The following is a 26378-nucleotide window of genomic DNA, read 5'->3' as shown; positions in this document are numbered from 1 at the left end:
GCTAATTTTTTCTAAGAAAAAAATGTTGTGTAGATTTATTATTGCTGTTCCTGTTATTTCCTACTACTATTATTACACACGCAAACACGCAGGCACATACACACAATTTTAAGTATTAGTTTAGCCCTGTTTGGGTGGGACTACTTTTTGTCTATGAGATATTTTCCATTTCCATTTGTTATTTAGCAGACACGTTTATCCAAAGCGACTTACAAAGAGTTCAGGGAGCAATAAGCGATATGTCATAAAAGAGCAATAGTACGATGGGTGCTACTACAAAGTTAATAGTTTCAGCAAAAGCTAGACCACTACCTGTTGAGAGAAGAGAGAGGGTTAGTTTTTGTTTCATTTAGTCTGTCAAGTTTTCACAGAAGAGATGGGTTTTAAGTAGGGCCCTATGAAATCAGTTTTATTTTTTTGCAAATTCTGTTTTATTTTTTCCCAAATTCTGTTTTTTCCGTTTTTATTTCTCCTACACAGGACTGTATATTCACAAGTTGCTGTTTATATGGGTCTATACTACATCTAGACATGTGCCGATTTTCGGTAATTCAATAAATCACGATAATGAATAGACACAATATTGTTATCGTGGGCACTTCAAAATACCGTAAAAAATAATAGATCCGAATTTTTATTTTTAGAACGTGCATTACAGCTTATTTTCCATCAACCGCTTGAGCAAACACTGCGTATATGCTGCGCAGAACACGTGAGCGCACCCGGATGTAAACAGTGTTCACGTCACACGTAGAATCACACTGCACGCAGTGCGCGCCACGGCCACTGACGCCGCAGTCAAATTCTCACATGAAGAAGAAGCATGGCGGATGGAGGAACGCTGCCGACAATTTATCCCCCTTCTAAAAGGGTAAAGTCAGAGGTTTGGAAATATTTTGGGTTCCAAAAAAATGCAGAGGGATTGCTGATCGAAGACAGTTTCCCTTTGTGTAAGACATGTGGACGGAAAGTGGCTGCAAAACAAGGGAATACGTTCGCTCATATTGCACATTATTCATTTTGATATAATTGTTCAGTTTACTTTTATATTTTATATTGTTTTATTTATATTAATTTGTATTTAAATGTTTGAGTTACTTTTAGTTCATTAAAAAGCTATTCAAGTTACTAAAAGGACAAAACTGAAGTTTTTCTTTTTTTAACCTGTTTCTCTTGTAAAATTACAATATCGTTACAATAAATGCTCTCTCAATTAATCGCGGCATGAAAAAGTGATACCGGCACATGCCTAACTACATCTAATGGTTATACCTAGTATAACATTTTCTATTTATTTCTCGCAGTAGCAACAATCTGACTCTATGAATTTTAAATACCAGAAGGGAAATTAGTAAAAAATATATTTTATAAAGTTTTAGATGATTACTTTTGTTATTATACTTATTATGATCCCTAATTATTACTGACTTGCCTATAAGAATGTTTAAAATGCTGCGATCTCGAATGTCAGTCGTTTAATCAACCATAACACACATTTTCTTCCCACTGATCTTGTTCAGATGCGTGGTAGGTGGGTTTGACGAAGGATGCAGTACTTTATGAGAGAACTTTTTCAGTTTTTTGGAAGACTTCGCAGTCTCAGATGGTCTCTTCGACATGATCGTCTCAACTTTGAATAAATGTTTATAAATGTAGCGTAATTCCGCGCCTTACTAACATAACGTCATCACACATAGGCTATACGGCGCCTCATACAAACAGGGAATATGCATTTCTGTCATTTTATTTGTCAGTTAATGAAACCATGGCAAAGAACAGGTATTTGTAAATGGGTTATAATGGGTTTTGAAAATGATTTAATCCCAAATTTGTCAAATCCGTGACAATCCGTGTGTTATACAGTAAATTCCGTTTTTATGTCTGGATTCCACGATTCCGTCCGTGTTTTCTGCATCGCGGAAATCATAGGGCCCTATTTAAGTAGATTTTTGAAGGTTGTGAGAGATGTGGTTGACCAGACCGCGTTAAGAAGAACGTTCCACCAGGAAGGAGTTGTGAAGGAGAATGAGCGGGAAAGTGATTTACTGCTCTTATGAGAAGGCAATGCAGGGCGCCGCTCGTTTGCTGAATGCAGGGTTCTTGATGGGGTGTAGGAGTGTAGGAGGGCGTGAAAGTAAATTTGACAGATTTTACATAAATGTTTGTGTTTTATGGCTAGTTTTTATATATTTTTATATTGCTGTATTATTGCTATTGTTGAGCTTGTTTGTGTTTATTTGTATTGCCCTTTTTACTTTGCATTGTATCAAAGCAGCTGGAAAAAAACGCATAATAAAAAAAGTATAAATAAAGATGTAACCTTAAATGTCATTTGAAATAGAAAAAGTAAATGTTTGTCTTATTGCAGTGTTTGTGTATTGCTAACCTTCTGGGTAAAATTCCATGTGATGCGCCCCTGGAATACCATGCAGTTTAAAAACTCAATTAAATTATCGTTCAGTCTTGGAAATGGCTTAGAATGGCAACTGTATTACCAGCTGCATAAATAATACTCAGTTTAATTAATTCCATTTCTTAATTATATGCATAATTTTACAATTCATCACATATTTATATCTTGCTAGTCCAGAGCATGTGACCTTGGGTAAAGCGCACATCCTAATTCCTTCTAAATGTGAGTACATGATTTTTATCCTGTATTAGTAGCTGTGGTTAAAACACGGTTGAGAAAACAAGTCTTAATGGTGTTTTATTTTGTAGCATCACTATTGTTATTTTCCCCAAACTGATATAATGTAGACGATTATTACACAATTGCCTGTTCACCATTATGTGGGTCTAAGCAATATTTGTTAAACAGTTGCTTGAACTGTCTTCTGTGCCACAGAGCAAGAGTTTAAACTTTACAATATGCATGATTTTCTCTGCCAACAGCTCTATGGTTTCAGTTGTAGCAGTCAATTTGGCAAACATGGATTTAATTTCAAAGCCAAACACAGCAGCGCTGGTATGGCAGCATTTCAGCGTTTAAAGCAAATGAAATGGGATCACAGAACCATAGCCGCAGCTCCTTCCTGTTAATCGAGCCTCAGACATGAACATGATGATAACAAATAGCATGTTAACAGTGTAGTTCAGAATACAAAGTCAAAGAAGGACACATGTACACTGTAATAAATGTATGATGTTTTTAAAGCATTATTACTGTAAAATGAACAAATCCTTAATGTGAAACGTGTATACAGCAGTCTGCTGTAGATCAACGAAGTATCGTGAGAAAAGTTTGGTGGCGTAAAAATCTGAAGAGACTCCACATGTTGACTTCAGCAAAGTAACTTTTATTATTATTTTTATCATGATTTGTTGCCATCATTGTTAATTTAGTGCAGTTTCCTATTGTCAAGTTGTCTGTGTGTTGTATATTTTAGAGTGCGCTGGCTGCTGGGATAGTTAGCGAGAGAGAGGACACGGACCTCAGCAGGTAAGCTAGCGTGTTCATATTATTACAAAAATAAACGCTTTGTGCATATGAGACATTTTATCTGGCAAGTTTTTATTGATAACATCTTTAGTTTTGCGAAGGATTAATGCTGTTGGATAAAAACAAACCGGATCACTTTACAGTGAACTGCAATAAAATATTATTTGTTATATTACTGTTTATATTTGAATCAAGATTGGTGTTAAATAATAGAATATGTTAAAATTGTTTAGCATGTCATTCAAGAAAGAAATCAGCCGGTGACTCATCTAAACTTCTGATTTGCCATTATGTTTATGCGCCGTCCATGACAGGCTGTAAGGCTTACCGCTGTTACACACAGAATATAAATATGCACAGTGATCAGATGTAATATAACTGTTACGACATTAAATGTGATATAAAGTGTCTAACACATTGTTTTATTGTGCAGGGGCATTTTTGCACTTTTATGTTGAAATTTGAGGACATTTTTTGCCCAAGGCCCCGTAATTCTCAGACGTTGGTTGCTGCAGTTAACTTTGCCCTGCACTGAATCGTATAAAGAACATGAAATGTCTAACCTTTAAAACTCTTTAAAAGTCTTACTGGTTATTGCGTTTCCTTTCAGTTCAGCGCACTTCAGTATCAAATTCCTTCAAATGGCACAACACACAAATAACATGCACACAGACACAATTTCGCTTTCTTTTTTATCCAACAGCATTACTCCGCCAAACTTAAGGTGTGATCAATAAAATCTTGCCAGTTAAGAAAATCTATGATTAGCTGAGCAAAACATTTATTTTTGTAATTGGCACACACTAGCTTACCAGCTATGGTCCATGTCGTGCTATCTCTCCCAGCGCACTTTGATAAGATACAACGCATAAATAACATGACAGGAGGAAACTGTGCTAAATGAACAATAATAGCAACAAATACTGAGAAATTTTAGACAAAAGTTACTTTGCTGAAGTCAAGATATTAAGTCTCTTCAGATTTGTACTGATAAAAAATCCACAAAAAATGACTGTATAATGATTCACAGCAATAGAATCTTCCCGCCACTAAAATGTTCCTATGATGCTTTGCAGATTTGCAGATGCTGTATACAGGTTCTACTGTAAGAATTTGATCATTTTACAGTAATAATGCTGTAAATTTGTTACAGTGCGAGACAACACCAAGACAATCAGATGGAAATGTGTGTACTCCGGTTGATGACGTACACACACGTTTCTGTGGAAATAAATGCAGATGTATTAATTTAAAAATGACTTGCTAATCGAAGTAGTTGCTAAGTAGAGAAAAATTCTGAAGGAAAATGGGATGCTTTGAATCTTTTAATTTAAGATTCAGTTTACACCAAAGCACAGGAGTCAAATAATTCTGTTATACTAGAGACAAACTGTGTAGCCTTGTCTGTCTCTAACCAGCTCATGAGGAGGGAGCATCTGACATGGCCAGCCAAGAAAGGATGCACTTACAGTGATGCCATAGGGGTCAGATTTATTTAAAGAGACAGTGTATTGTTTACATTGTGTGTTTATTTCAAAGTGCTTCTTTTGCGGAAATGTGCACAAAAAATCTGATCATTTGGATCCATTGTTAAAGTTCCATGTTTAGTTTGTGAATTTAGACATAAATAGAAATACAGAGGCGTTCCTCATTCATTCATTCATTTGTTTATTGTCTGAAGATAAATATGCATTTAAAATATTACAAATATTGATAATGATAAACAAAAAAGTTGTTATCAAGTGCGTCATTGAATTCAATTGCTGGACAGTGTGTTCTGGAAATGTTCTCAACCGTGCTAATGTCGACAAGAATTTTATTCCAATGTTGCTAATTTGTCTAGACCATGATGTCTAGTTGTTTTCTCTTAGTTGAAGAATCTGATATCTTTCTAATCTACTTGGAGTTTTTGGCAGGCGAGAGAAATAAAATCCATCCCTTCATCAGCTTGCTCATTCATGTTTTTTTTGCTGATTTGTGGCAGATTTTTGTTAGACGTCTGCACAACATCTGTTTCTGCAAGCGTTTATTTTTGCAGCTATTTCAGCTGACAGCGCAGTCAAAATGCCAAACATTTCTTTTTATTACCTGCTACCCTCTCGGTTTCCCTCTTGCTCTGAAGGAACATGATTGTGTTCTGAAGTTAAATATGGAGAGCATTGATTGTTTTGGATGGTGAAACATCCGAATTAGATTATTTACTTTAGTAGAGGAAAAAAGTCATGTGCTGCTGTTCCTGGCAAACACAAGTGAATCAGACATTGAGCCAAAAGGCTCTCTACATGATTTTTGCTCGCCGTGTAGCTTGGTAAAATCAGACTTTCCTGGTAAAATTGAATCTTGACTGTATTGTAGTGTTTTCATATTTCTGTAGTACTTCAGCTTAATTATTAATGAATTATACAGTAATTATGTAATTTGTGGTTGTGATTACAATGACAAGGATTTGATTGAGATCACTCAAGCAAATATTGTCGTTTTAAAAAATGTGGCTTCACACTAAATGTACTCCAAGAATGATTGTACAGATATGGGTTTAGGTTATGTATAGATTACAAGGAGAAATATTAACAGTGAGCTGTAAAGAGTCTATATTGGCTTCCCTTGAAATAAAAAAACAAACCCGAGAGACAATTTTCTTCTGAGGAAATAGGTCACAGATTCAATTACAGTCACTGAAGCGTGCACACAATCTATCATGCCAAATTAAGTGCATTTTAGCAACCTACTTTTCTCTCTGAATTTTATAGACACATTTACTCTAGTCAAGATTCCACAAAAATAAATTACTGGATTTCTTCCTCTAATTTATAGCAGTTTTAAATGTTATGCACACTGGTGAATTATTTTCTCTCCAGGAGAAAAAAACTGCTAAATCTGGCTTCAGGGTTTATCGGTTTTAAAAGCAAAAACACTTCTCCGTCTCTTGATTCTCATTATAAGTTTCAAAACTGCTTCAACACTGCTGCCTCTGTATCACCATTACAACAGAAGAGTGCAGAGGTGAGAGAGGTTGAATAACATAACAGATAATGTTAATAGCTAACTTTAGGTTAAAGTGACATGACTTGACAATCAATCTTTCTTAAATGTAGTAAACTAATTTGATTTAAATGGCTTATAGCAAGCAAAACTTGTGAAAATATTTTTTCAACTATCCCTATTGACTTTTTGTTGCTGTGCTTGAAGAATGTATTTGGAGACACTTTGAATTTCTGGTTTTGCTACATCAGTGCTTATAAGAGGCCAGTTCTTAGTTTTATTGATGGCTAATAGTACAGCAGATAGTACACAGACTCCATTTTCCATGCTAGAAAAAAAACCTAGAGCTACGCGTCATGTCATCTAATCTCATCCTATTATGTTTTTCATTTACCTGTGTATTCACTCAAAGACTTTGCTGCCATGGACATAACCGAACTTGGACATTACCAATATTCAGCATCTCTAGAGCAGTGGTTTGCAAACTAATTGATTGTAAGCAAGTCCGGCTCCACGGGGGGGGGGACCAGGGTGGGCGGATACTTTGCTCCCCTTAGACAAGTGGGGAACTGCATAGCTGTTGCTGAAAAGTAAACTGTAACATTACTTGCTTAAACTGCATGAATAGCGTCATGTAAACACAATTATCCTGACCTTTAAACTTAAAAAACCCAGACACATCATCATTGCAAATTCTATACAATTTCATAACGATGGTAAAATTCACGAACCCTGTTCATCAAAAACGACGCCAAATGGGTACCCTGCGCGTTAAAAAGTGACGTCGCGGGGCAATGAACGAGCATCAATATGTGATGAATCGGGAGTGAGAACTTGTTTCACCTTCTGCTGGTTGCAAATTCTTGCAGTTATACAAGGATGCATTTGCAAGTCTTCATTAATTGTATGTATCTGCAATGGTCATGGGTGTCTCTGCTGCTTTACGTGAGAGCTCGTTCTCTACTCTGGCAAGAATTTTTATACCATTCCGCCTCTAATTTTCATCATAGGTACACTTCAACTATGAGAAATAGAATGAAAAAAAAAATCCAGAAAATCATTATATATCAGTTATATACCCTTTGTTTGCAATGACAGAGGTCACACGTTTTCTGTAAGTCTCCGAATGGTTTTTACACACTGTTGCTGGTAGTTTGGCCCATTCCTCCTTGCAGATCTCCTCTAGAGCAGTGATGTTTTTGGCAACATGGATTTTCAACTCCCTCCAAAGATTTTCTATGGGGTTGAGATCTGGAGACTGGCTAGGTCACTCCAGGACCTTGAAATGCTTCTTACGAAGCCACTCCTTTGTTGCCCGGGAGGATCATTGTCATGGTGAAAGACCCAGCCACATTTCATCTTCAATACCCTTGCTGATGGAAGGAGGTTTTTGCTCAAAATCTCATGATACATGGCCCCATTTATTCTTTCCTTTACACGGATCGGTCATCCTGGTCCCTTTGCAGAAAAACAACCCCAAGGCATGATGTTTCCGCCCCCATGCTTCACAGTAGGTATGGTGTTCTTTGGATGCATCTCAGCTTTCTTTCTCCTCCAAACACAAGTTCAGTTTTTACCAAAAAAGTTCTATTTTGGTTTCATCTGACCATATGGCATTCTCAGAATCCTCATCTGGATTATCCAAATGCTCTCTAGCAAACTTAGATGGGCCCGGACATGTATTGGCTTAAGCAGGGGGACACGTCTTGCACTGCAGGATTTGAGTCCCTGGCGGAGTAGTGTGTTACTGATGGTAGCCTTTGTTACTTTGGTCCCAGTTTCTCTGCAGGTCATTCACTAGGTCCCCCGTACAGGTTCTGGGATTTTTGCTCACCGTTGTGATAATTTTGACCCCACGGGAGGAGCTCTTACGTGGTCTTGTATGTCTTCGATTTTCTAATAATTGCTCCTACAGTTGACTTCTGAACACCAAGCTGCTTACCTATTGCAAATTCCTGGTACAGGTCTACAATTTTTTTTCTGGTGTCCTTTGACAGCTCTTTGATCTTAGCCATAGTAGAGTTTGGAGTCTGACTGTTTCAGGCCTCACAATCTTTTAAAGTGGGAGAACTTGCACAATTGGTGGCTGACTAAATACTTTTTTGCCCCACAGTGTGTACATACATATACACTTACCTAAAGTATTATTAGGAACACCATACTAATACTGTGTTTGACCCCCTTTCGGCTTCAGAACTGCCTTAATTCTACATGGCATTGATTCAACAAGGTGCTGAAAGCATTCTTTAGAAATGTTGGCCCATATTGATAGGATAGCATCTTGCAGTTGATGGAGATTTGTGGGATGCACATCCAGGGCATGAAGTTCCCATTCCACCACATCCCAAAGATGCTCTATTGGGTTTAGATCTGGTGACTGTGGCGGCCATTTTAGTACAGTGAACTCATTGCCATGTTCAAGAAACCAATTTGAAATGATTCGAGCTTTGTGACATGGTGCATTATCCTGCTGGAAGTAGCCATCAGAGGATGGGAACATGGTGGTCATAAAGGGATGGACATGGTCAGAAACAATGCTCAGGTAGGCCATGGCATTTAAACGATGCCCAATTGGCACTTAGGGGCCTAAAGTGTGGCAAGAACACATCCCCCACACCATTACATCACCACTACCAGCCTGCACAGTGGTAACAAGACATGATGGATCCATGTTCTCATTCTGTTTACACCAAATTCTGACTCTACCATCTGAATGTCTCAACAGAAATCAAGACTCATCAGACCAGGCAACATTTTTCCAGTCTTCAACTGTCCAATTTTGGTAAGCTTTACAAATAGGAAAAAGAAGGCTACAATTTGCACGTGGAGATGAGTGGTACCCGGTTGGGTCTTCTGCTGTTGTAGCCCATCCGCCACAAGGTTGTGCGTGTTGTGGCTTCACAAATGCTTTGCTGCATACCTCGGTTGTAATGAGTGGATATTTCAGTCAAAGTTGCTCTTCTATCAGCTTGAATCAGTCGGCCCATTCTCCTCTGACCTCTAGCATCAACAAGGCATTTTCGCCCACAGGACTGCCGCATACTGGATATTTTCTCTTTTTCTGACCATTCTCTGTAAACTCTAGAGATGGTTGTGCGTGAAAATCCCAGTAGATAAGCCGTTTTTGAAATACTCAGACCATCGCGTCTGGCACCAACAACCATGCCACGTTCAAAATCACTTAAATCACCTTTCTTCCCCATTCTGACGCTCGGTTTGAACTACAGCAGATCGTCTTGACCATTTCTACATGCCTAAATGCATTGAGTTTCTGCCATGTGATTGGCTGATTAGAAATTTGCGTTAACAACCAGTTGGTGGGGTGTACCTAATAAAGTGGCCATTGAGTATATATATATATAATGTTAACTCTCCTCTGCCCAGCTGGAAAATCACTTTGCCCACCTTGCATCTCATATTTGGAGCTGGGCCTTATTGTAAGGTCCCCTTTGTGTAGAGTGCATCGCTTCTTTGCGAACACCCCAAATAAAGTCTTTAAGAAAATATTAAACTTTGAAGATTAATGAAACCAAGAACATATTCAGTTATACAAGGCTGGAACATCAATCATTATGGTTGATTATTTTGGTTGATCAATCATTTTGGTTGATCATCTTATTTTTCTGATGTTTAATTATTGTATAAAATTTAGGATAATATTATAATATGCGATAAAACCTGTTGCCCCTGGATCCATTTTTGGGGCCCCCAGTTTGAGAACCACTGCTCTAGAGTCCCTGGTCTCTTTGCTTCATTTTTCATTAAAACTGACTGCAGAGTGCAGATATGTGTGAAGGTTTGCAGGGAAAATATGTTTTTGTAGGAACTACTTTTAACATTAACTCTTATAACACAAGGTTGTGTTTGATCTTAAGCTTGTATAGAGGTTATATTCAGCAGTGGAGAAAGCTCCATAAAGGAGTCTTCAATAATTCATGACACCAGATTTAGATTTGTGCTTCGCCGTTTCGAAATTGCAAAATTCCACACTACATTACTTTGTGAAATTGGCATGGGTCTGCGATTTTAGCTATCTTGTTTATTTCTTTTTTCTTTAAAAACATAATTTTGTACTGGTAAATGTAGTTGATAAAAAACAAAGAAATGTTAATGAGCATCATGCCTCTTTACTTACTTAAAAAATCTGGGTTACGGATACTCAATATAATCCATTTATATACCTATATTCCAAATATATCCAATTTGCAGATTGTCATTCTTGTGTTGTTCTAACGTTAACCAGAGATGACATGAAATATGGCCTTATCTATAGTTCGGCCGTCTGTTGGTGTACATTAAGGTCTGTTTGGCTTGTCCCAGATCCATTTTAATAGGACAGGCATGAGTGACGAATGGAGAAGAGTGTCTGAGTGCTTTAAACACTAATGCAATGCATATGGAGCAACAATGTGCTGTGAGAAGCATCTTTTTTCATTTGCATCATGCTTTATAATATTCAGATGCTAAACCTGGGTAATAGAATTTACAGATAATTTGTACATTGGATAATTTAAAAATGAAAGGTGATGATAAATGGCTTATTTTGTTTATCTTTGTTTGGAAGTTGTTTGCTTATCAGTTGGGTAATGTGTTAAAATATGCTTTGCGAGTTACTAATCATAAACAAAATAACAGCGATGAAAAGTGCGTTTGCGCTCGTTACTCCTAAACCGTATGTCGCACACCCAAGTGTTTTATATCATTGTAATCATTGGCTCAAAACTTTATATCTGATTTAATTTCCGGGATGTAAATTTTTCCGCTAATAAAAAGTTAAAATTTCGCTCTGCGGTCGCTAGGGGGCGCAAAAGCGCAGTGGCGGTTCTACATTGAAAATCACTCGCGCTTAGCGCTTCATTCGCGTTCGGTGTGAACACCCAGATGTGAACTATCCCCTGCGTGCGCCCCTCCCCTGCGGGCGCCAATTCTCCATACAATGAATGAATGATAGATAATAGAAAACCGCTTCGCGGCGGCCCAGATTTTTTTTTACAGTTCGTGCCGGTGCCGCTCCCCATGTGACATAAAACCGCTACTGCAAAAGCGTCTGAACCGGAAGTAGCATATTTTACTAAAATAGCTATAACTTGTGAACTGTTTGTGCTATCTTCATAGGGTTTGGACCCTATGTGTAGACCCTCAGTCTGGGGTCACAGTAAATTAAAGTCGCCGTTTGGTCACTAGGTGGCGCTATAATAGAAATTAACTTGAAAAGGGGCTTTAACTACGCAACCATTTGCCCATTCGTCTTATAACTTGGTATGGTGTGTCTTTGTCTCATGCACCATGACACAATGACTCAAAAACGGCTTAACATATTACCATGGGGCTTGAAACATGTGTAGTCCATCACTCCGAAGTTAGTCCAAAATACCGCGTCGTTTGGACACTAGGTGGCGCTATAACAGTTAAACTGGCAAAATTTACTCCTCTTTTGAAGTGCATAAACAATTGTGTGTCACGTGACATTTGATATATACCCAAACTATTTACATCATATGATAGCTCTCCTTTGAACAACATTGACGCTATTAGACTGCTCGAACCCCATGATTGCTGCTTGCAGCTATATTTATAATTATTATTTTATTATTAAATACTGTGTTGTCAATGTTGACAAACCCATTGTAATACTTTTTATTGGATAGATGTTTTTATGTGATTTGCTGTGACAATCATAAAGAATATTTTTTTAATACTCTACTGTACATGTGAAAAACCTCTCAAATGTGGCCCATTTATGTATTTATATGAGACACGGATAAGCTTATAGCCATGCAAGTGTGTTTGTATGCAAGGTCAGTTCACCACAGATACAAATTAACCACATGTCACTTCAGATTAGTTTAACGTGACCATGCTCCATATTAGGGCCTAAGTGTGTGTGTTTATGTGTGTGCGTTAGGGCTGTGCAATTAATCGCAATCGCAAAAAAATTGCGATTTGGGCACATGCGATTTCTAAACCGCACAAAGCTGCGATTTTATTAATTAATTTATAACTCAGAATACTAAAACTGTGTTGTGCGCATGTTTAAGATGTTAACCTATCAGAGCTCACTCTGCGAACTGTGCAAAATACGAAAAAACCTGAGAGGGAGAAGAACAGAATAGGCGAACGGGAGGAATCGATATAAAATATGGATGCAGGTCAGAATAAAAATGATTTGCTGTCAAAAAGAAATTCAACATCAGTCCTATGGGAGTATTTTGGATTTAGGAGAGAAGATGTGTCAGAGAGCTAGGTAATCTGCAAGACCTGTGAAATGATTATTGCAACGAAACGTGGCAATACAACAAACCTGTTCCAACACTTAAAACAGCGGCATAAAAACTATATGATCAATGCATGTCAACAAAGTCTGTCGAACCTAACAAAAGCACACACCAAAGCCAGGCTGAACAAGTATCAGTCGTTGAAGCATTTGCAGGCGTAACGCCTTATGAGAAAGGCTCAAAACGCCACAAAGAAATAACCGAAGCGATCACTTATCACATTTGCAAAAACATGATGTCTGCGTACATCGTCAGTTAAGACGGTTTCCGAAGATTAATAAAAAACACTTGACAAAATATACCAGCTGCCCTCGCGCACTCATTTCACACGAGTTGTTATTCCCGAAATGTATGAGCAGTAGCGGTTTTAGGCACGGGCGAACCGGGCAATCGCCGGGCGGAATTCTTTCATGTCACATGGGGGGCGGCACCGGCACGAGCAGTAAAAGAAAACTCTGGAGCGTTTTGAACAAGCGTTAAGCGCGAGTGATTTACATGTTAAGTCAATGCAAAGACGCGATGACCTACTTGCGGTGCGATTCGCGCGAATGAGGTGAATTGAGCGTTTGCGTTTTCCGCGCGAGTTGAAAAATCTGAACATTTGCTAATCAGGAGCTTGCTCTAGTAGTGCCGTGATTATTTACATTTAGTCATTTAGCAGACGCTTTTATCCAAAGCGACTTACAAAGAGTTCGGGGAGCAATAAGCGATAGCCTATGTCATACAAAGAGCATATACAAAGTTACTAGTTTCAACAAAAGCTAGACCACTACCTGTTGAGAGAACATTTTTTTATTTTTATTTGTCTGTCAGGTATTCGCCGAAGATGTGCGTTATTTGGAAGAAATTATTATGATTTAGCGAGCGGCGGAAGCCCCTCCCATGACGCAAATTCAATTAGTGGGCTAAAGTCAGTCACACACCACCTCGACTTTCTTCCAAATATCGACTGGCAAATAAACAGAGATGGACAGGAAAAGGTCAAAGCCATCAGGTGCACAAAAAAAACAGATTTGTGCAATTGAGTAATATAATTTTCTCCTTCACCTATGTAGTTATAAAAATATTACGGTTTGTCTTAATTTTGTGTGTGTGTTCTTTTTTTATTTATCAAATTTTCAAGGGGTTGGGGTGCTTAAAGGTGTTCTCGCCCGGGGTGCAATTCAATGTAGAACCGCCATTGTGTATGAGAAATGTAAGGCAGACGGTGAATGCGAACTTAAGCAGGTAAACATGCCAATACCACAGATATGTGGTCCAGCAGAATGATGGAGCCGTATATGAGCTTAACGGTGCATTATATTAATGACAACTTTGAAATGGAAAGTCGATGCTTGCAAACAGCATTCTTTCCAGAAGATCACACTTTTGTGACAAGTTTATTTTAGGAATGTAAGTTAACCAGAATTTATTTTATGTTGTCTGTTTTAAAGACATTTATTTAAAGTTCTATTACTGTTAATACTATGTTATTCCACTGTGGAATGTTTTGTTATGCACTTCTGGTACATTTAGAATGTTTCATGCTTGAAAAAGTAAAACAATTACCAAAATCGCAAATAAAATCGCAATTGCAATATTGCTTATAAAAAAATCGCAATGTGATTATTTTTTCCATATTGCACAGCCCTAGTGTGCGTTGCAATGTTGTGCAAGTAAATGCTAAATCAAAGCCTTTATAATCAGTGTGTGCACGTGTATATGATCTCGGTATGAGGTCGTACTCCAACCGATCACACTCCTCATTAATTGACCCTTGAGAACATGGTTAACATGGTAATGCTGGTCAGAAGAGGTTGCACGGGTGACGACAGCGCATTTGACTCCGGCCTTTGAGCATTTCATTGCCCTTGCGGATCATAACACATAATTATCAGCCAAACACTATGATGTGGTCATTATACAGAGCAGCTTATAATCAAGAATCCCTTTCCTTTGCTGGGATCATGGAGGTTATTCTGCAGTGTTCAATGTTATGAGGGTCAATATGATGCATTTTTTAATTGAATATGCTGACACACAAGGAAGCTTGATTTATACCGCTCATCCTGTCACACATGACCCTTCACCCCTTCCTCTTTAACACACAGGCGCACACACCTCTTTAGGGTTCTAATGAACATTGCTAGGGTCACATACAGTTCACAATTAGTTTCATTCAGACTACTGTCAAGGATCTACAGTACTCACATACACAAACACATACCAACTGTGAACAGTGAGCCTCTGTACTGCCCATAATCCTATAGACTGTGTTCTGCCCACTGTTTAGTTAAATCTGTGTTGCAGTAGTAGTAGAAGTGACTTTACTTTAGTGGTTTAAGCACTAGGAGGTTGTTGTGGTGCTGGACCGCACAGTGGGAGATGCGTTGCCCTTTTAGTTTTATCTGCTCACATTAAAGTTTGATCTTATGTAGTCTGTCATTCAAAGACTTCAGTATTCAGTTATGGCATATTGCATTACAGCAATGTTCATGACTGTATGAAGAAATAAACGAAACGTAATTTAATAACTTTGAGTATTTGCAATTACATTTTTGTGAAACCTTGGAGAATTATTAAAGAGAGAGTTTTGTTCTGAATGCATATCCCAGCTGTGAAATGCCAAGCAAATTAATTCTAATGCCTTCCGATTTGAAGCAGTCATAGCCTTCATTATAGCCATCAAAAGCCATTGAGCTATTGCAATTATTTTATTGGAGAATTTTATGAAGCTGTGTCTCACTGAGATGGAGTTGCAATGTTGGCTTTTCAGTTGATCACACTGGAAAAGCAATGGCACTATTCCTAAGTAGCCTTGAGCTTTTACTTCAACGTTTTTGCTGAATAGCCCTTGTAAATGGTCCATAGAGACAAATTATAAAATGAGCATGAATGAGCATATGTGTTTGATGATAAAAAATAATCCTTTATTTACCATTTTGTACAATTTTAATATTTAATTGGCGACATTTCAAATGGACTGAACTGTTTGCTCATTAAAGGGCAGTGCACTTTTCTATTTCGTAGCTCCTACTTTGTTTCAGAATATACTGCATCGACAATACAATTTAATTAGGCATCAGGCACACACACAAAACAGTCACTCTTAATTCCTTTAAATAATACACTTGAAGCAAACAAACCATTAAAAATCTAACTCTCATCTTCTATCCAGCGTAAACATGCCTCGTATGATGCCTTATCATTTTTCTTCTTCTTTCACCAAATAAAGTAATCAGTCTGTCTGTTGTTGGCACAGTTATGTACTAACAATTAATTATCATGCCATCCTATTTCCCAGCATGGGATTGTGATTAGAATAATAATGTTTGCTGTTTGAATGAGGACATCAGCTAAATGACTCTATAGTCTGTGGCTGTACTGCCCTGCATGTTACAACAGTGCCATCTAGAGCTACTAGGGTTATAAGACACAAAATGGCTACATCGCCACTATCAATTTGTTCCTTTGCCAATTTTTCTTATGTCAATTAATTATGCATGAATTGTAGCAATGGTTTTAATTAAGATCTAATGTGAAGATATATTTTACGGTGTAACCATTTGACTAAATCCATGTTTTTATGTTTTTGTTGGATCACATTTAATATGCATTTGCCCTCAGAGCATAATTACACAAATTAAAATGTTCATGTTACAGATTGGTATGTACTGTATATGTTCAAATCTGATGCATTTTGTTGGTTTATTTTTTTGCTTTTAAATAAAGCTGTTTTTGATTGTATAAAACACATCTGTTTTATTTGTGTAGTGCTTTTCACACTGTGCATTGTTGCAAAGTAGCTTTAACTTTTACATGATAAAACAGTGTAAGCAACAATTAGGAAAACGTTTCGCACTACAAAAATAATAACGGAGATGTGTAGCTACATTTGTATGCATGTACATAAATAAATATTATGCACACTCACTCACTTGTCATTCAAAACCTTCACGACTTTCTTCTGCAGAATAAACATTTTGTAGAATGTTGAAAGCCAAACAACACTGGCCCCATTACATTCATTGTGTGAAAACAAAATATCTCTGAATACACTTGCATTTTAGCACCACTATTCTTTAAGTATACCATTGGCTAATCAACACGTTTGCTTCATGCTCACTTGAATGCTTGGGCCTAATAAAGTACTGTATGTCATTTCAACATGGACTAATGTTCAAAGAGGGGGTTTGGGTATATGTACAAGCCCAATGGATATTTTGTTAACCGGCACATTCACAACTCATTCATTGGTGTCTTTGGTTAGGCAGAGCTTAGGAAATATAAACTGTATCCCCAAAGGAAGTTAATCATCATTTTATTATAATTGAAATGAAGTTACCAGTTTTTTTAGCAGATCGATTACCATTTGTATTACCATGGATGTACTACAAATATCATGGTAAAGCTATAGGTATTGTGGTAAGACCTATAAAATGTATGTACTAGAAAAAATGCTGGGTTATTTTCAGCCCATGGTCAAGCAAAATATGTACAAAACCATCTACTGTATAAATTACCTTTTGCTGGGTTGTTACAATACAGTACAATTCAATACAATACAGCTTCATTATCATCCAATAATTTATAAGTGGCCAATCCGGTAACACAACTGACACTTTTAAAACCCTCTACACACACTAGCAAACACACATCAGATCGTATTCAAATACCTGACCTTCTTGTCCAACTACTGGTAAAAAACTGTTTGCTATGGTATTGTTAAGTTAAGCCAGAGTTGTGAAATAGTAAACATTTAGGATATAGCTGCCACTACCTTGTTCTGTGCACAGAGATGCGGTACTTATGTAAAATACTGATTGATGGCTCCATCCAGTGGTAGTGTGTGGTGTTACATGTAGACATTTGTTAGTGTATTTCTAACATACTGTACAGTATTGTGTTTTGTGAGGGCATGTATGTATATTTGTATACGTGTTTGGTCTTTACACCCCATAGACTGGTTCAGAGTGTGAAACTTTCAATATTGATTTATTGTCTGGCTGTTATATATAGTGTCTGAGCTTAAACTCAAACCTTTTTATTAATAATTTATTCACATTAATAACATTTTGTCCTACAGGGATCCAGTATGTTGTTTACACCAAATAATGGCAAATCAAAGTCAGTGCCTTTTACAAGTTGCATTAATATTTAAACATGTTTGCAATCTCGTTGTTGTTAGCAGTCAATGAGCTTTTTAAAGTCCAATTAGATGTGAATTTAGATGTTTTTGCTTTTATTGTGTTGTTTAACAAACTGAAGAACTATTTTGCTCAGTATAAAGACAACATTAACTGGAGTTATGGCATTTATTACAATATTACTTCATACAGGTTTGAAATACACAATGCAAATGATAGTATTCAATACGTTCGAGTGATTTTCAGATTAGAAAGACTGTCTAAGGAAGAATAGACATCATCACTGAGAGTGTTGAGTGAAAAAGTATGTTTTGAGCTTTGATTTAAAGGGATAGTTCACCCGAAAATGACAATTCTGTCATCATCTACTCACTTTCAGGATGTTCCAAGTCTGTTTAAATGTCTTTGTTTTGCTAAACACAAAGGAAGATATTTTGAATAATGTCAGTAACCAAACAGATCTTTTTTCTCTACTATGGCAGTACATGGGGGATGAGATCTGTTTGGGTACTGACATTCATACAAATATCTTCCTGTGTGTTCAGCAAAACAAAGACATTTACACAGTTTTGGAACAACTAGAGAGTGAGTAAATGATCATAGAATTTTCATTTTTGAGTTCCAAAGTCCGGGTACCGTGACAGAAAAAGACCTGCTGCCATTGAAGATAAACGGAACCTATAGACACACATAGAAGTTTAGAATTGGAAGACCTTAGTGAACGAGAGGTAATATACAGAGAGAGTAGGTCAGAAATATAGGAAGGAGCAAGGCCATTGAGTGCCTTGAAAGTGAGCAGAAGAGTTTTGTATTTCACACGAGAAGATACAGGCAACGAGTGGAAATAAAATGAAATGGGATAATATGAGCAATAAACGTAAGTAAAGTATAAACAAGCCTTTAGGCTGTTAGATTAGTAGTAAGTGTGATATTATAAATACAACACACTGTTTGTAGAAATGAAACTGTTATAATCCTTAGTCAAATTTGACAATTTACAATTTATTTTCTCAGAGATTTTATAGGCACCACTTAGAACATTCTGGAGAACCTTTGAAAACCCCAGATTTAGAGATTCATCCTGATATGTTTGCATTGCCACATATAACCAGATGCATTAAAGGGATAGTTCACCCCAAAATAAAAATTCGGTCTTCATTTACTCAAACTCAACTAGAGGGTAAGTAATTCATGACAGAATTTGTATATAGGGGTGCACAGTCCCTTTAACTCTGGTGAATTCTTGTCAATAGCACAAGCCAATATAATCTGATACACATCAACAAACCTCACAATCGGATGTTATCAAAAGAGCCAGACAAATCCACTAATCCTGAATCCTTCCATGAAACTGCTTTAATGCTGACCTTAGGGAGACACATTGCCAGGGTTTGCATTTCAAATCTCCTTTCTCACGAGGGCCGTCAATTACTAGAGATGGAAAGCAATCTCAAACTAATGAGAGAGAGAGAGAGAGAGAGAGAGAGAGAGAGAGAGAGGTTTTCCAGGCCCCCCCACTTTGAACTAAGTGCTTTTAATTGGCTAGAGATTAATTAAAGCTGTTTATCATCAGCAATAAGGTTTGTGTTTTGTGAATGTTTAAGGCCTACTGGGTACATTTACTGTATACACATTTTAGCACACAAGAACGCATAATTCAGAAACAAATTAATGCCATCTAAAATGTAACCTTTTTAAAAATAGCCATCAGAGGTAGCATGAATTAATGTCAACATAAACATTTAATTTCTGCCTAATTCTTTGGATCAAAATGTTTTTTTCTTGTGAGCCGATAGTTAATATTTTAAAAAGCCTAAACGTTTTTTTTTGCTTAATGTTCCATTAAACTTCACTTTTCTCTGTTATATTTCAGTACTCATGTTTCTTTAGATATAAACAGTGCTAAATAATTACATGAGACAAATAGTTAATAAATGTATCAGCATTCCACAGGTTTTATTGATTCAGCTTCACATTACATTTTTTTTAACATTTTAAGCTTGATTTAAATACTTTAAACACATTTTTACCCTTTTATTCAAGATTTATGTTCAGTAGTTTACACGTGGTGGCCACTTTGGCTCAAATAAATAAGACAGCTTTCAAGCGAATTGACAAGAGTAACACAAGAGGAGCAAGTGAGTTTATTAAGGTCTTAAGGTTTATATTTACTCCGTGAAAAAGTTAAAGCTTTGACTTTATCATTACTGTTTAAAGTAAGAAAGTGCAGTGGCTGTGTACCTGATGGTCTTATATTTCACCAAATAAAACATTGATGCAGCCTCTAAAGGTGCCATCCTTCTTACGAGCCAATTCTCAGACAATAGCACTTTGCGGGTAATTTGTTTCAGCCAAGATTTATGGCATTGTAAATATTTAAAATCAAATTTGGCAAAAAGACAGAGATGAATGTCATACCCTAGGGGTGCAGTGGAAGCTTCTCTCTCTCTTTCGCTCATTTATATAAAAATATTTGGCTCGATCGCCTCTAGGTGGCAGCACAGCCTTAACACTGATGTAGCTGTAATGTAGCCGGCTTTGTACTGACATGTGCAAGCTGAAAAACAAACAAACATGCTGTTGGCTCCATTATTTCAGCTTCTCTGATGTGACAAGACAGGAACTGTTACCTGGGAAGCTAGTAGACACCACATTCTACAGAGAAAAGTAACATTTAGGGAAATATATATGTATGATTAAAGCTTTCATAGTGCTCACTTGGATATATTGTGCTCTCTTGCTAACTTTAAGATTTCCTTGGTCATCCAAAACCAAATAAAATGCAGGCTGACCAGCCTCTAAATGCACCTGCATTGGAAATGTATAATGGTCTGTACTACGGTGGCCCACTGATGCACAACACAACATTTAAAAAGCAAATATACGTTCGCAACACAACATAATCAAGCTTCAACACAACGTAATTCAGCTACAACACAACGAAATCAAGTGGCGACACAACAGAATGAAATCACAACGAAATAAAGTCACAACACAACAGTTCCAAAAGTTCCTTATACCACAGTTCTTATATTGTTCTAGATTTTTAAGTGCACATTCGGGACTTTCGTGGAGCGGGAGAGAGATCCGGGAGCAAACTGATTATTAAAGCCGAGGACAAAACATTCTAAGACTCTACTCAACACACTTTACGGTAACAAATCGCACAGCCCTATCGCTTGATCAAAATTTTAGCACTTAGCCATCTTTAAAACAGTCTGTATGTTCTTCTAATTGCACCTGCTGCTTTGTGTTTTCTGCATTTATAAATAGTAAAGCGTGTATTTTCCTTGAAAGCTGCCAACATTGTCATTTGAAAAGATCTATATAATGAAAACTCAATGATAGCTTATTCATAGTGCATAATCCCTAATGCCAGTCGCAGGTGGCAGTCGTAAATGTAAAGCATGTTTATATTGTTTTACATTCTGTGTAGAGTAAAATCAGTCATGTATAAATGGACAATGTGTGCAGGTTTTTTTTGCACTTTTTGTTTCAGATTTAATGTATGGAAAGGATAAATAATGTATAAAATTATAAATAAATGTGGACAGCATTTATTTCCGTATTCCGTTTGACAATATTTAGCTTAAGATTGTGTAATCAAGGCAAAAAATGTGTTCTTAATGCAATAGAGCTGTTTGTTGTTCTGAATTTACCAAATAACATTTTAAAAAAGATTTCAGAGTTGGTTGATTTTCAAGTTAAAATACATGATACATGCAATCTGTCGTAGTAAACTGTGCCTAACATGAGCGTCATTAGTATAAGTCATTACCACAAAATGTGCTGCATATAAAAAAAATACATAAACTTCAGGCAGGTAAGTGATCTTGAACGACCGCCCAGAGACAAAATATTTTACTACGAGAGACCGCAGGAGCGCAGCAATTCCACAGCTCGCCAAGTCTGGTGAAGGGCCATGACATACATTAGAATGGCATGACTAGCCAATCAAAATCAAGCATTCAAAAGCGCTGTGTAACAAGTCTCAAATTAATTGATATTCAGTTTTCCACAGTTGAGCACCCTTTCTTTTTGATGCATTGCATAACAAAAAAGCATTTAACAAGCTTTTTTACAAACAAAACAGGCTGCCAAAACTACTAATACAACACCCAGCAAAACACGCACCTCCTACCCGGCATGAGATATCTTTTCATGCCTATAGTGCCCCGTAGTGGTCGTGAGCATTTCACTTGTGTTGTGACGTGATTCTGTTGTGTAGTGGCTTTATTCCGTTGTGTAGTGCATGGCTTTATTCCCTTGTGTTGTAGCTTGATTGAGTTGTGCTGTGAACTTATATTTGCTTTAAACATTTTGTTGTGTTGTGCACCAGTGGGCCACCGTACCTTACAGCATTGTGATGGGGTAAATAACCCAACAACTACAATCTGATTTCTTCCATTGTGATGTAACTCTAGAGGAATGGTAATATTAAGACCAGACACTGGCTTACTGGTAGCTACATGTTTTAAAGTCTGTTGTGTTTGATGTATAGCCACCGAAATGCTTCCTCATCTATCTCAAGCCAATAGTAAATGTTGAATTTTGGGGCTTGCCCCCTGGCCTGCTGTGATGGATGACCTTCGTGTAGATGGAGGATAATGGTAGTGTATGAGTAATGTGTATGAGAGTGCACTGTAAGTGCGTGCAGTTTCTGTGTGCTACTCTTGGGTGACCAACACACATACACCATTAGAGAATGAACTGGAGTGAGATGCTCCAGTGTTGGGATGAGTAAAAGAACTCCCTTATGTTATAAATCAGCGTAACACACTTTCCTTGGTGTGTGTATTCCCTCAATGAAAAATGTATGTGTGTTTTTGTTAGTGAAGAATGAAGAAAGTCTTGCTTCAACATTTTGTTCATGACAGCTTTGAACAGTATTATTGTGAGAGTCGACTGTTACTGTAAATTGTTTCAGGTTGCCATATTGGAATAAATGTTGATAAAAAGCATTATTGCATACAAAATCCTTTTTCGGTTATCTTTCCTATATCACAACAGCAAGTTAACCCAAATCATCAGTAACAACAAACCAGGGTATAGATGGTAGTTTTCTCTCCTACAGTTTGAAAACAGTGGTTATTATTAAAGGGCTAGTTCACCCAAAATTTTTAATTGTGTCATCATTTCTTCACCCTTTTGTCATTTCAAACCTGTTTGACTTCCTTCCATCCGCAGAACATAAAATTTAAATATTTAGAAGAATGTTGATAACCATACAGCGGTGGCACTCATTGACTTCTGTTGTGTTGAAACAAAACCAATGCAAGTTAATGGCTGCCATCGTTGCTCGGTCAACTGTGGAAGAAAGAAAATCATACAGGTTTGAAATGACAAGAGGGTGACTAAATGATGACCAGAACTTTCATTTTTGGGTGAACTATCACTTTAACATGGAAACTGCTTCCGTCTCATTTCAGGAAATTTACCACAGGGGGAGCCATGCTGTAAATAATTTTCTTCTTATTCACCTACTTGCTAAAAAATAATTTAGGAAAATAGAACAACTCAGGGAAGATTAAATGGTTCCATGATGTGTTTGCATTTGGTAAACAACAGTGTAAAGGAGGGGATGGCACATGTTTTACTCCCAGAGTGTGGGCACACTACACTGGGGACCAGGCTTTGGCTCTGCCCCCTGTAATTAAACCCACCCTGGAGCGCTACCAGAGCCATGTTGGAGACATTAAGGCGTATGACGTGGTAATCAAATTGCATAAGGCCTTGTGATTAAAAGTGTGCCTGGGTGTCTTTAAATGCATCTTGGTTTAAGCCTGCTGTAATATGAGGACTGTATATAGTGTATACTCAAAAATCCAAGTGACTGCTTAAAATAACAATATTTTAAGGGTATGCTTTCCTGTTTCAAAAGCGAAGCCAAAAGTAACTGTAATTCTGCTTTTCAGTGTCTTGAAATCATTCTGACACATATAGAAGCAGAAACACATCATGTGAAACCTGTTTAAAATCGAATTTATTTCACAAACAAAATGTCCAGTAACAGGCTTACTAATATAAAACACAATTGAGTTTCTGTAGCTCACTTGTATTAGCAATGCAGAGGTCATGTTCAATTTCCAGGTAACACACTTGATGACAAAATGTATGCCTTGAATGCACTGCACGTTGCTTTATATAAACGTGTCTGCCCAGTGCCCATTCATGTAAATGTAAAATGACCAGCACTTGGTGGGTTTTGATCTCAACAGGCTCCTGCAATGACAGCAGTCATTTTTCAAACTAGTAAGCACTGCCTAGAATGTTCTTTTTGTAGTATTTCGATGCAAGTATAGCCAAATCCACACACACACACGCACACGCACACATTCTCACTATTAGGATTATTAAAAGTTAATAACTGTATGTGCTTTTACAAAGTATAAAGGTCATTTTCTAGTAGTTTGATGATAAAACAAACAAACAAAAATACTGTTAACACCATCGATGTATTAGAAGTAGGCTGTATTATTTTTTATTTTGGAATATCAATGACTCCTTAAAGGGATAGTTGACCTACAAATACAAAGTAAATAAGTTTAATTCCCTCATGGCGTTCAAACCGTGTGTATGATTCTTTACTCTGTGAAAAAAGGTCATTTAAGAACCGCTCTGTGGTTTTGTGTCTATGCAAAGAAATCAATGGGGGCCGGTGTTGTTTGGTCACCAACGTTCTTCAAAATATGTTCTTTTGTGTTCTGTAAAATAAATTAAATCATACAGATGAAGGATAAAATAATAAATGTCAAATAAGAATTTTTGGGTGAACTACCTGTTTAAAGTGCAATAAAACACTCAATATGATGTAATTTAATGTGGCAAATCTCAGACAATGTGACATGCTTGACTAAGATCATGCAGTAACTTTCATGTACACACGCACACACACGTGTTAGTTAGTGTGTGATGTAGCCATCCTTCTTCTGCAGATAAAATCAGAGGGAGCACACACACATTTACCCAGACGACCTCGTCTTTGACACAAGGGCGCTTTATTAAAGCAGTTTGTGACACAGGACACGGGAAATGGATGCCAGACACGATAGTTGCCTGACCTTTTCATTACCTCTGCACTGGCCTATGTGTGTCTGTGTAAATGTGTTTGAGACGTATGCAATTTCACAATGTCTAAAGACTCTTTACACGCATGTTTGTAAGCAAACAATTGCAAAAGTGGCAGTCACTGAAAATGTTAAATCCAACTTTTGCCCCAACAATATTTACAGCAGATAACTGTTTATTGTAAAATGTATTGTGTGAAGAGTTCATACATTATACATTTTTTACAAATACTTGCAGAGTGTAAAGGTTTTTTTATTGATGGCTCTATAACCAAATGGAAAATAATATGGTGATGTAATGAATGTAATGGGAACGAACTTGCTTTAACGTCCTTTATGAGAATGAGCTGTTTTATTGCGAGTGGCCGATGAGAAGGCTCCAGTCTCAGAGTCTCCAGCTGTGGGGGGGAGCGAGAGGTCAGGACGGTCCCTACGTGCATCACTTCGTGCGCTGAACGAGAAAGTAAAAGCAGATATGCTTGCTTTCCTCCCTAAACTCATATTGTCAAAACATATGCTCTGTTTTTCCTGACTTCCTTAAGTATGTTAAGGTTCTACTAGCGCTGGTGAACGTGGATGAAAAAGGAGGGAGAGTAAAAAGGTGAGAGAGGAGCTTTTAAAGCTCTCCGTCGCATCTCTTCTCTTATCTTAATAAGTAATGAGACTGCCATCGGCTGACAATGAAGTATTCTGAGTATACTTGTAATGTATGGATGTGAATAGAGCGGCCAGGCAGTGATATATGGAGCAAACAGGGATGGAAACAAGTGAGATATTAATGACCCGTTTTCCTGCCAGTTAATGCGGGAGTTACCTGATTACTGGTGTGGGAGGAGGAGGGGCCGGCGGTAGGAGGGTCATGGATGGCTGGAAGGTGAGCTTGAGAAGTTTAGAGAGCAGAGGTTTTGTGCAAGTGTCTCTGTGTCCGTGTGTAGACACAGTGATACCCGATCTGCGCCTGGCCTGCTCGTTTTAACCGCCTTTACCACGCTCCATATAAAACCTGGCATGAAACAATATACTAACATTACCTGCAATTAGCACGAGCTGTTAATCATTTGTGTGGTAAAACGAACCCCTCCTGTGATCTACTTGTATGACAGTTGGTGAAATGCATTGTGGGATATTAAGTAGATTAATCAGATGTCGAAATGTCGAGTCTGTTTGTATGAATTCGTTTTAGACTAGGCATAATTGACTGAAAATAAATGACATGTTTGGTGCTTATTATACAGGCTGTATGCTTGCAGATGTGTCCTCTGTACAAGTGCTCAAGAGAAGCACTCCGGGGTCTTGGTGGATGAGGTGGGCAGCCATTTTTACGAATGTTTTTGAAAACTGGGTGCCCAGTACATGAAGGGAATGAGGTAGGCAAGCTGTTGGTGTCACAACAGTCCTGGAGGAAGAATCAAACATGGCTATTGTGAGTGAAAGTTGATGGAAGTCTATTCGATCGCAAAACAATGATGTCTCGTCGGATGAGCAA

This window comes from Barbatula barbatula (assembly GCF_947034865.1).
Source record: "Barbatula barbatula genome assembly, chromosome: 1".
NCBI lineage: Eukaryota > Metazoa > Chordata > Actinopteri > Cypriniformes > Nemacheilidae > Barbatula > Barbatula barbatula.
Note: the sequence above shows the minus strand (reverse complement) of the source record.